This window comes from Panulirus ornatus, chromosome 4 (genome assembly GCF_036320965.1).
Source record: "Panulirus ornatus isolate Po-2019 chromosome 4, ASM3632096v1, whole genome shotgun sequence".
Lineage (NCBI taxonomy): Eukaryota > Metazoa > Arthropoda > Malacostraca > Decapoda > Palinuridae > Panulirus > Panulirus ornatus.
The window spans coordinates 83,399,892-83,412,001 of NC_092227.1; the positions used below are offsets into that span (position 1 = coordinate 83,399,892).

Sequence of the window (12,110 nt, forward strand, 5' to 3'; positions counted from 1 at the left end):
CCCATAAAAACGATCCCTAGAGACTATAAACCAGTCGGACACAATCTTTATATTGTGAAGGACGGGTGCCTTTGAGTTATCCTGCCAGGAGGCACTTAGGTAGAATTAGAAACTTAGATAAAGGAGGAATTCAGAGAAGTATTCATCAAGCGTGATAGACTAAGGGAAGAGAGGGATAAAACATAGAAGATACACAAGAGGCAATAAAACGGGAGACGCGAATGAGACGAGAGGACAGAACACCCCAGCACCAAAGGCAGATCATGAGTGAGACCTGATTATAATGTCACAAGTAAACTATACAAATGCAGAAGGATTAGTAGAAAAGAAAAAGAAAAATGACAAGAAGCTGGTATCCAAGGATCGTATTAGGGAAAACGCACCTGATTTTACTGTTGTCGTGGAAACAAAGAGATAAGATCTGACCCATTCTGTCCAAAGGGCACATGACAGCAGCGAGGGAGAGATAAGCTCTCCTAACAAGAGGCAGACTTTAGCTTCACGACAACGTGGAAGACATTCCATTCGGGCGCTATATGAAGGGAGGAGAGTCTATAGGAATGATATGCATAGTCGCGTTGATACTGTATACCCTTACAAAGAATCTATGGTGATCCAAAACAAATATACAATGGAATGACAAGTTTGGTACGTAAAGCAGTAAAACATGTATATCGAAGGAGTCTATGAGAACCAAGTAACTCTGAGATCCAGTTGTGTGTAAAAATCCTTATGTGTGTCTATAAGGTAAGGTTGTGTAAGAGGCAATATTCTGTGGGGTCCGATGTTCAGTAATGACCAAGACTTTGTGAAGGTTCTTGGCCTTTGAAAGCCAAGGGTCTGTGAGAGCCAAGGGCATTTGATTGCCAAGGATCTTTGAGAGCCAAGGGCATGTGATAGCCAAGGGTCTGTAAGAGCCAAGGGCCTGTGAGAGCCAAGGGTCTGTGACAGCCAAAGGCCTGTGATGGCCAAGGGCCTGTGACAGCCAAGGACCTCTGAAAACCAAGGGTCTGTGAGAGCCAAGGGTCTGTGAGAGCCTAGGGTCTGTAATAGCCAAGGGTCCGTGAGAGCCAAGGGTCTCAGAGAGCCAAGGGCCTCTGAGAGACAAGGACCTGTGATAGCCAAGGGTCCGTGAGAGCCAAGGGTCTGTGAGAGCCAAGGGTCAACATACATAAGGACGCAACATCCACCAAGCTCCTCGTCTCATCTCCTCCTCAGATCACAACTCGGGTCACAAGAAACCCTGGGAGTTTCTCAGTCAATAAGTCTTAATAACGAGTCTCTAGTGGTCTTTACCACGCCTCTCAAGGCACGTTAATTGCCACCTGGCGGCCCCAGAGCGAAGCCAGACCCATCCAATCATCCGCTCTGATTCGTCTGAAAAGCCTCTTGATTAATCTAAAGGCGAGTACTAGCAATAATTTGAAATACGTTTAAGCATTTACGACTTGAATTCTAATGAAAGATAATATGGCAATGGACAGAATAATTAAGAGTATTTAATTGAGAATGGATGTAATCAGGAATTTTCGTTCAAATGGCATATAAATGACAATTAGTGAATGAAATGTGTGTGTGTGTGTGTGTGTGTGTGCATTAGAGAGAGAGAGAGAGAGAGAGAGAGAGAGAGAGAGAGAGAGAGAGAGAGAGAGAGAGAGAGAGAGAGAGAGAGAGAGACCCCGTTCTGAAACAGTCATGTTTCCATTTGACTTCTGTAGTTGGTTGGGTGAATGCGTTCGACATCTGTCTTTAAAAAAAAAGGGATGACGTGTGACACCTGTCATTATAGGATGCAGGTGTGTGACACCTGTTCTTATAAGATGTAGATGTGTGGCACCTGTCATTATAGGATTTAGATGGTGTAACACCTGTCTTATTATCCGACACCAGCTCCACTTGGATCTAGATTTTATGACAGATGTCGTCCGTGGATGTAGACGAATGAGCACCTGATTTTGTAGAATGTAGACGTGCGGCAAAGGTAATGAATGCCTTTCCTTAACAGGTGTTGAAGACTGTCACCTGTCCTTACTGTCATGAGACGTATTCTGATCCTGTTGGGTGTAGACGTGTGACATCTGTGTCTGCTGCGTGTAGACGTATGACACCTGTGTCTGCTGGGTATAGACATATGACACCTGTGTCTGGTAGGTGTTGAAGTATGACACCTGTGTCTGCTGAGTATAGACATATGACACCTGTGTCTGCTAGGTATAGAAGTATGACACCTGTGTCTGCTGGGTATAGGCATATGACACCTGTGTCTGCTAGGTATTGAAGTATGACACCTGTGTCTGCTGGGTATAGACATATGACACCTGTGTCTGGTAGGTATTGAAGTATGACACCTGTGTCTGCTGAGTATAGAAGTGTGACACCTGTGTCTGCTAGGTATAGAAGTATGACACATGTGTCTGCTGGGTATCGACATATGACACCTGTGTCAGGTACGTATTGAAGTATGACACCTGTGTCTGCTGGGTATAGACACATGACACTTTTGTCTGCTAGGTATTGAAGTATTACTCCTGTGTCTGCTAGGTGTTGAAATATTACAACTGTGTCTGCTGGGTATAGAAGTATGACACCTATATCTGCTAGGTACAGAAATACGACATCTTTGCATGCTGGATATAGATGTATGACACTTGTGTCTGCTAGGTATAGAAGTATGACACTTGTGTCTGCTAGGTATAGAAGTATGGCACTTGTGTCTGCTAGGTATAGAAGTATGACACTTGTGTCCGCTAGGTATAGAAGTATGACACTTGTGTCTGCTAGGTATAGAAGTATGACACCTGCTGTTGACTGTAGACCTGAAACAACAGTACATTACTTTTCTCTTCAAAGAAAAACTCCTCACAACTTCAACTAGCTTGAAATATTGTGTCATAGATCTTAATAACCCTAGGAGAAAAAAAGATAAAAAGTCCCCAATCATTTCTTTAGTCACTCTTTTTGGCGTCATAATTCACCTGATTTGAACCGTTTTCGTTCCAACCCTAGCGTGATACCATCACCTGCAGCGACAGGTTTACGAAAACGTTGATCTATTATCGGCTATGAGAACCTCCCTGTTTCCATACGGTCGACGTAAACCTCTCAACCCAAGAGGAGGTTACCAAGCCATACACGGGAGTGTGAACATAGGTTAACAGGCCATACACGTGTGTGTGAACATAGTTTACCAGGCCATACACGTGTGTGTGAACATAGTTTACCAGGCCATACAAGGATATGTGAATATACAGTATATGTTTAAATGAAGCGACAATGGTCATAGCAAATCAAAGAAAATGGATGAGACGGATTTAGGATAATCTCTCTTTGATGAGCACTGACGAAACCTCTTGCGTACGCTCGCCCGAGTGTCGCTACGCTGGCTAAGAGAGTCGCTGGGGCTTCGCTTGTATACTTAGAGAGTTGGCTCTTCCTTTTAGGGTTACGCATGCTAGCACGAACTCCAAGGGGGCCAAGCTTAGAGACACCCACTCTTGTGGCCGCTACAGTTCATGTTTTCTTCCAAATATTCTCCACGGGGTCAATACTACGTCACTTTAACAAGCCTAACCTGATTCATGTTATAGTTTCCTTCCAGACTATAACAGGTTTCAATATCATCCTTGTCACTCACCATCTCTCCTGACAATGCACTTGGAATGTTTCTTGACAACCCTCAGATGTGTGTGTGTGTGTGTGTGTGTGTGTGTATGTGTGTGTGTGTGTGTGTGTGTGTGTGTTTGGATGGGTTGTATTTGAGGACAGACAGCTTTAGGTAGGCGAAGAGCGAGTGGCTATATGTGCAGCGTCTTCATCGTTGAAGGGAGAGGTGAAATCCCTCTGTAGGATGTGAGGGTGAGGTTGAGTTCTAGGATGGTTGGTTGTGTGGGATGTGTTTGCTTGCATGGCTGCCAGGCGTGGGGGGTTTTTCTGAGCGGGGGTGTTTTTTGTTTGCCTGCATAGTGAGTGGCTGCTCGGAGGCGTGGTTGGTGTAGTGTGTTTTCCCCGCACAACGAGTAAGAATGATATTTTTGTGGTTAATGTTGGGGGTTCGTGTCTGTGAAAAGCCCATGTTGACTTAGTGGCTCTCGCAGATGGCTGGCGTAGCCATGGGGGGAGTGATGCGGGATGGGTTTCTTCATGGGTCATGGGTGTGCCAGTGTTCTCTGTGATTGTGATGGGGGACGTGTGTTGTGTATGGGTGAATGGATGGTGGTTGAGTGTGTTGTTTGATGGTCGGTTCCGGCGCAGACGTGCGATGATCTCTTTAGCCATGTTCTACACCATCTTAGATGAATTTTCATTCTTGTAGCATAATAGCTGGTGTTGGTGCTGAATCTAGGTAGAAATGTGTGTGTGTGTGTGTGTGTGTGTGTGTGTGGTATGAGGGTGGATAACTTCTCTGTGATCCACTGGGTGTTGTTTATGTGTGTCTTCCATCCTGGTCGTATGGTTCTTAAATGGTTTTTACTTACGTATGAGGTTGAGGCCGATGTGTTTGCATGAGTCAGGGGGGGTTGCATGCAGCGTGGTGTCCGGTGAGCCATCAGTTAAAAGAGTCATGATAAACACTGACCCAATTAAATAACTTACAACACAGGACCACATGGCCTTTACAAATCCCATGTTTGTCTTGCAGTTCAAATATTTTTGCCTCCGAATATTTTTTCAACCTCGTTTTTTGACGCAGTGCGGCAGGACTCATGATTGCAGTCGAACGTTTCTCCACCTAGGAGAAAAAAAAATGTACTTATTACAATTTTAACCAATCCTTCAAAGGCCAACATTAGTTCATGAATGTCCCAATGTTTTGAAGTGAGCAGAGCATCTTGCCACGAGAGAAAAGGGGTACAAATGTATATGCATATCTAAGCACAGCCACTATTTGGTTCGTGCATAAGCACGCACGTAGCGAATGACAATAGATTATATAGTGTTCGAAATAAGGATTCATGTATGCCCCGGCTCTCCATACAGCACAGATGGAAGGTATAGAGACCAGATTGGAGATTTAGTATTACTTTAGTATTCCAAAACAATATGTGTTCCAAGACCAAGGTAGAAGACTCGATGATCTGTGTTGTTAAGATGGAAAGGACCAGGAGTGCTTCCATGATCTGCTGGTCGGAGAGAAAATGCATGATAAGGCATTTCATGATTGATATATATACAACGAGGAGGTGTATCTTGCTTATACTGAAGTTGAAAGACTGTATTTATGGGGGAAGACGTAGATTATGTTATCATAATCACCTACAGATAAGCACGAGGAAGAACTCAAGACCTTTTTGGAATAATCTGGTTACATTGTGAGAAGCGAAAAAGTGTAGATAGAGCGACTATCTTATGTAATGTTAAAACATAGCAGTATCCTACGTAGGGTGTTTCCATGATATTGAATTCTCTTATATATGGACCTACGTGGTGTAGAGGTTAACGTTCCTGACCGTGGCGCATTCACTGGCCGCATAGTGTCGAGGGCTTAGGTTCGAATCCCGGTTGCGGCAGTCGGTCCACAGTCAACCCAGCTGTTCATCCACCCATAGGGACTGGTCGATAAAATGGGTACCAGGCTCTAGCTAATATATATATATATATATATATATATATATATATATATATATATATATATATATATATATATATATATATATATATTTAGGTAACATATGCGTTATTTCTGGTCACAAAACTGGACCTGGTGTTGTTCAAACACCGATAATTGAGTCATATTTCCGGGGCTCATATTCGCCTTTTCACACACCCGGCTTTGCAATCACTCTCACAAGGTGTTAGTACCGATTGACTTGTGCATTTTCGCATCTTAGTGAAGATGAAAATGATAAGAGTAAAGATGACTGGTTCTACAAAATCAGTCCAGCACTAAAAGTGGTTAGCTGATGTATCTCGGGTGATAATAACAACTGGTACCTCTTGATCAATCACTGGTACTGATGTTTAAGGATTAATTATTGGTGCTGGTGTATGTGGATTAATCACTGTGCTGGTGTTTATGGATTAACACTGATGCTGGTGTCTGCTGATTAATCATTAGTGCAGGTGTCTTGATTAATCACTTGTGCAGGTGTCTATGCATTAATCATTGGTGCTGGTATCTATGGATTAATCACTGATGCTAGTGTCTCTACTCACAAGCCTCTTTTCCAAGTTCACACTCACTTTCAGAACCTTCTTCCCTTTCATATAATCATTCCCTCCCTTCTAGAAGACTCTACAAGCCCTCACCTTCGCGCCCCACCAAGTAATGATCAAACATCACACTAAAGTTCAGGTCCAGGTTGTGCTTCAAGCAATATATAATCCTCTTGCAAAGCCCGAAAGAGTGGAGAGTGGTTAATTGGTTATGCGGTCGTTACGAGCCCCCTGAATTGCCAGGGGGTCATTAAGGATCGTTAACGTTCAGCTATAGCATTCACCAGCCAAAATATTCACAGTTACTCCTTTTAGGATTATTTCGAAACCACACATATTAATCACTATATACCTGGCCCATGTTGCTCATTCTTGTTTTCTGGTCAAAACTGTAATTTCCTTTTTTTCTTCTAAAACACTACAGTTTTCAGGCATTCATGTGATTCCAAGGTGATTCTAATATCACATTTATAAACTTTAGATTAGATGCAAGTAAGGAAAATGAAATAAGATACAGAAAGAAAATATTTTTTTTTCAGTGGGTGACTTGTTATTTTTAGGTGCCACTGAGGTCTTACCTACGTAGCAAAATGGTATTATGCAATAGTATTTACGAGACATCTTGCTCAGCCATCCCTCTCTTTTTCGTCACCTTCAACATATACTTCAAACACCACACACCATCTGGATGACACTCATGTACAAGTGATAAATACCATCAATGTCACGTATAATTTACATTCCATTGTATTTTCACTCCCCAGTACTATACACATTATAAACACTCCCCAGAGGAGATATAATATATATGATATACACTACCCACTCCCCAGGACTATGCGTATTATAAGCACTCCCCAGTGTATATAATATATATGATATATACTACCCCAGTCTATAGTATAGGTCTAATATGCTGCATTCAACCATTAAGAAAAATATGTATGATACCCTCTCTCATCCTTATGCTTATGGAGAGTTTGTTAATGTTTGAATGACGTTGTTGTACGACGCTGTGGTAGAAATCAATTCAGAATCACCTACATCGGCATGACTGTAACTTCGCTGTGTAACTAGTTAACAAGGCGACCGTAGTTAGCAAGAGGTTACCAATTATCCAAAGTATCATTTGCGTTGTTTCATATGCCATGATTGTGTTTCAGGGAATTTATTTATGTTTTTGTGATTATTCTAAACAACGTCAACAATAAATATAGTAAGGATAATTTCCTTTTTTTCAAATATGATAATCTTCGTGCTTATTTAATACTGTTTAATAGTCTGATTTCTGATTTGGTACACCTAAAACAAGGTGTTTGGCAAGGTGTGTGTGTGTGTGTGTGTGTGTGTGTGGTGGGGTTGGCAAGCCTGGCTGAAACGTGTTGTGTGTGAGGCGTCGTCGCTCGCGCTGGGCATTGCGACAGAAGGAGGGTAGGATAGGCTTGCATTGCCACCTCTCACACCGCCTTCCCTCGCTCCTATACAAAGAATTAGTAGCATTTTCTGTGAAGTGGTTGGTGCTAGCGTTTCGCTAAAGTGTTTTTGACATTTTGTAGAGCTGAAAATGAGGCCAAGTGAAGATTCCACTACGAACACTAAGCATTCAGACATACCAGCATTATTCGTTCAGAGATTTTTCTTAATTTTAGTTTTCTAAGCCAGTGAACCTATCTTAAAAGGTTATTATAAAGATAAAAGGGAAAGAAAGACTATCTGTCGTGCATCTAGACCATCACACAACCACCATAATGTTTTGTTTTGATTGATAACAACAGAATGGTGGTCCAACAGAGAGGTAAGTGCAATTCTCCTAGTGTTGTTTACACGACAGATGAGACCTATTGAGCTAATTTATTAGCTAAATGTGACAGTATTTAATGCTGGTTGAATATATTATTTAACAGGCGTTTCTTATAGCATAAATAGATATATTTATTTTGTCGTTACTGACTTTGTGAAAGGCGGGCGACCGTAATGATGAACAGCTTTGGTCAGTCCTTTGAAAATTACTGGGTCATTGTTATCTTTAGATATTTTCATGTATTCAACAGCATTGAAACATGTTAGTAGAGAGAGAGAGAGAGAGTGCATAGTATTTTTCTGATGGTAACTGAGGGGATGTAAATAATAATTCAAGAGAAGTGCGTGTTGCACGTATAATCATAGCTGGGGGAGAGTGCAGATTTTACCTAGGATAATAATGACTGGGGAGTGGATATCCTTAGGGGGACTTTGTGATAAGTACTACAATGGCCGTGAACCACTACAGTGTATGGGAGGTAGAATAAAATGGGAGTTGATATAACATAGGACGAAATAGATGGTTTATCTGAACATACAAAAGTAATGATATAAAGAATTCATGTACAGATGAAATAGTTTGAATTAATGTAAGAGTTATAGAGTAATTCGTTTAGTAAGATGTGATCGAAAGAATCATTAGAGAATTTACTACTTCGAGACGGGAATTGGAGCAATGGCCTCTCGTAAACTTGGTACTTAGAACCATATGTTTACGAGAGAAGATACTGCAAGTCCAGCCAACGTATCAGGTGAAAGCTTCTAATGAAGTGGGTAGGAATGAATTATGAAATGTGTCTGGTGTGGAGGGCTGGTGATAGAACAAAAGATAGGGGAAAAAACTTTAAAGAGAGTAGAGTTTACCAAGAAGAGGGTACGAAAGAAATAGAATAACTTGGAGTTAAGGCTAGGATTACGGAGTTTCATGCGGTGCTTCCCTGTGTGTTTCTTCTTGTCCATATTTTCTGTTAACCTGTATCGTAGTCCTTGCTGGAGGTATTGGCAGTGTTTTGAAAGGTAAGAAAACTCTCAGCGGAAGAATAATAAAAAAAAATGTCTTTTGGGTTAATAAGTCATTTTGCTTGTCTTTTGAAATGTACAGTTCACTTCCCCACCTTAAAACTACTATCTTAAATTCCTAACCAACAGAGTGAGTGTAGGCGGTGGAAGTGATTTTTTTTAGATTTAATGTGAAATGAGGAGAGCAGACAAAACGAGAAATGACTCGCTAAATACAAATAGAGGAAGGAGTGATTGTATGGTTGATAATGATTACAAACTAGTGATAAAGGGTAAGAACTAGTGGTATGGTGATTAGAATGTATATGCGAAGAAGAATTTGCAGAATTATGATCAAGAAGGCTGATTAAAGAGAGAGTATCGGATGTCCGATTGTAAGGAGGGAGGAAGAGACGCTGTAGATTTGTATGGAAGGGAAGTGCGTTGGCTTGACCAGGACTAGTGTGTGTGATGTACAGTTGTCGGGAAAATATACAGGGCGGGCGCTGTTAAATGGATGGGCAAAAAGGCAGAGACATCTTTGAGAATCGACACATCTTGACATGATTGACTGAAAAAGAAATATAGGAACAAAGTTGGGTATTATGACCGTTTCTGATCTCCAGCGAAGTACGTTACGTTGGGTTTAAGTTTGTTAAGATTTTACGTTAGATTTACGTTCGGTTGAATTTGTTAGTTTTTGCGTAAGGTTAAGTTTGTTAGTTTTTACGTTAGGTTACGTTTGTTAGGTTTTACGTTAGGTTGAGTTTGCATGCATTCATCCATGACCAGCCTCCCATGTCTGCTGCATTCATCTATGTCTACTGCATTCATCCATGACCAACCTCCCATGTCTGCTGCATTCATCCATGACCAACCTCCCATGTCTGCTGCATTCATCCATGACCAACCTCCCATGTCTGCTGCATTCATCCTTGATTAGCCCTTCCGACGGAGAGGAATTAGGGGGGGAAGAAGTCACATTTGCTCCTTCACAACGACAAGAAATATAGATACCCCTGCATTCCCTTCCCGGCCCTGCCAGAGAGAGAGAGAGAGAGAGAGAGAGAGAGAGAGAGAGAGAGAGAGGAAAAGATCGACATCTCGTGTGGCTTTCCTCTTCAGATCTGAGATAAAGCTCAGACCGCCAGGGATAAGCCCATTGACCAATCAACTATCCATGCGAAAGTGAGGTACGTTATTTTTTTTTTTAAACCATGGTCGTTAAGACCTTTTTTTTTTTTTTTTTTTTTTTGTGTGTGTGTGTGTGTGTGTGTGTCTAGTTAGTGCAGCCGTGCCGTGTGGCTGGTTGCTGCTACCAGGAAGGGGAAGTGATTTACCCTCCCACCACTGGCTTTTCACTGACATGTGTATATATATGTCTTTTCATGCATGTTTGCTAAGGGTTTTCCAGTGGGGGGGTGTATATTTTTTTCATCTTTTATGTTAGCTGACGCAGTACGAGCAACTGAGTGACTTGATCATCGCCATGTTATTTATGATACACACAACGATTATGTATAATATATATGAATTATATATATATATATATATATATATATATATATATATATATATATATATATATATATATATATATATATATATATATATATATATATATGGCGATGGGAGCTATGAAGAATGTGTGGAAGTGTGGAAGAAGAGAACGTTATCTTAGCGAGCAAAAATGGGTATGTTTGAAGGAATAGTGGTTCCAAAAATGTTATATGGTTGCGAAGCGTGGGATATAGATAGGGTTGCACGGAAGCGGGTGGATGTGTTGGAAATGAAATGTTTGAGGACAATATGTGGTGTGAGGTGGTTTGATCGAGTAAGTAAGAAAGGTAAGAGAGATGTGTGTTGATAAAGAGGGTGTGGTTGAGAGAGCAGATGAGGGTGTGTTGAAATGGTATGGACATATGGAGAGAATGAATGAGAAAAGGTTGAAAAAGAGGATACATGTGTCAGAGGTGAAGGGAACAAGGAGAAGCGGGAGACCCAGTTGGAGGTGGAAAGACGGAGCGAAAAAGATTTTGAGCGATCGGGGCCTGAATATACAGGAGGATTAGAGGCGTGCAAGGAATAGAGTGAACTGGAACGAGGTGGTATACCAGGGTCGACGTGCTGTCAATGGACTGAACCAGGGCATGTGAAACGTCTGGGGTAAACCATGGAAAGGTCTGTCGGGCCTGGATGTGGATAGGGAACTGTGGTTTTGGTGCATTACACATGACGGCTAGATTCTTAAGTGTGAACGAATGTCGCCTTTTTTTGTCTGTTTTCCTTGCGCTGCCTACCTGACGCAGGGGGTGGCGATGCCGTTTCCTGCGGGGCGGGGTGGCGCTGGGAATGGATGAAGGCAAGTATGAATATGGGCATGTGTATATATGTATATGGCAGTGTATGTGTATGTATCTCTATGTGTATGTGCATATGCTGTTATATATACTTATGTATATGTACGCGTATGAGCGTGTATGTCTATAAGTGTGTATATTAGTGGATGGGTCTTTCTACGTCTGTTTCCTGGCACTACCTCGCCGACGGCGATCAAGTATAATAAATGAATGAATAATTAATGTATCATTATTGAGATGACCTTGACGGGGAATGCATCTTACGCGTGCCGTGGGGAGAAGAGAAAAGAAAAAAAAAAAGAACACCATTGAGCTTGAGAATGCCACATGCGAGGCAAAACGAATGAATTGCTGCTGGTTTTCAAGTGCGATTATCATTCTTTTTTCTCCTCTCTTTCCTGAGGGAAAGGGAATTAAGAAGGTCCAACGTTCAGCCTCGCGGTTTTTATACCATCCAAGCCAGGTGCGCATTGCCTCGAGAATTCCAGTGATTATGATCTTAAATCACTCGAGATTTTCTTTTGAGTCGGTTGATACAGCCTCTCCAGGAATGGTCGGGGGGTAAAATAGAGTTATACATCACCGCTGGGGTGCAGTTACGTGTTTCTTTTCTCTATGGTAAAGATGGTTCAGCTAGAGAATCAGAGGTTTATTGGTTACGCGGGTTCGATTCCTACCTGACCACTGCTATACAGTGTCTTGCTGGTCCACTACAGTGTGTGGCGTCTTGCTGGTCCACTACAGTGTGTGGTGTCTTGCTGGCCCACTACAGTGTGTGGCGTCTTGCTGGCCCACAAC

At 41.8% G+C, this 12,110-nt stretch overlaps 1 protein-coding gene across 1 annotated transcript in view; it reads left to right on the forward strand.

Moving 5' to 3' along the window:
• Nucleotides 1–7,597: 7,597 nt before the first annotated feature.
• Nucleotides 7,598–12,110, forward strand: part of LOC139746005 (uncharacterized) — a 339,080-nt gene continuing 334,567 nt past the window's right edge. The window contains exon 1 of the mRNA XM_071656833.1: nucleotides 7,598–7,948. The gene's annotated coding sequence lies outside the window, so the exon portion shown is untranslated. The remainder of the gene's footprint in view (nucleotides 7,949–12,110) is intronic.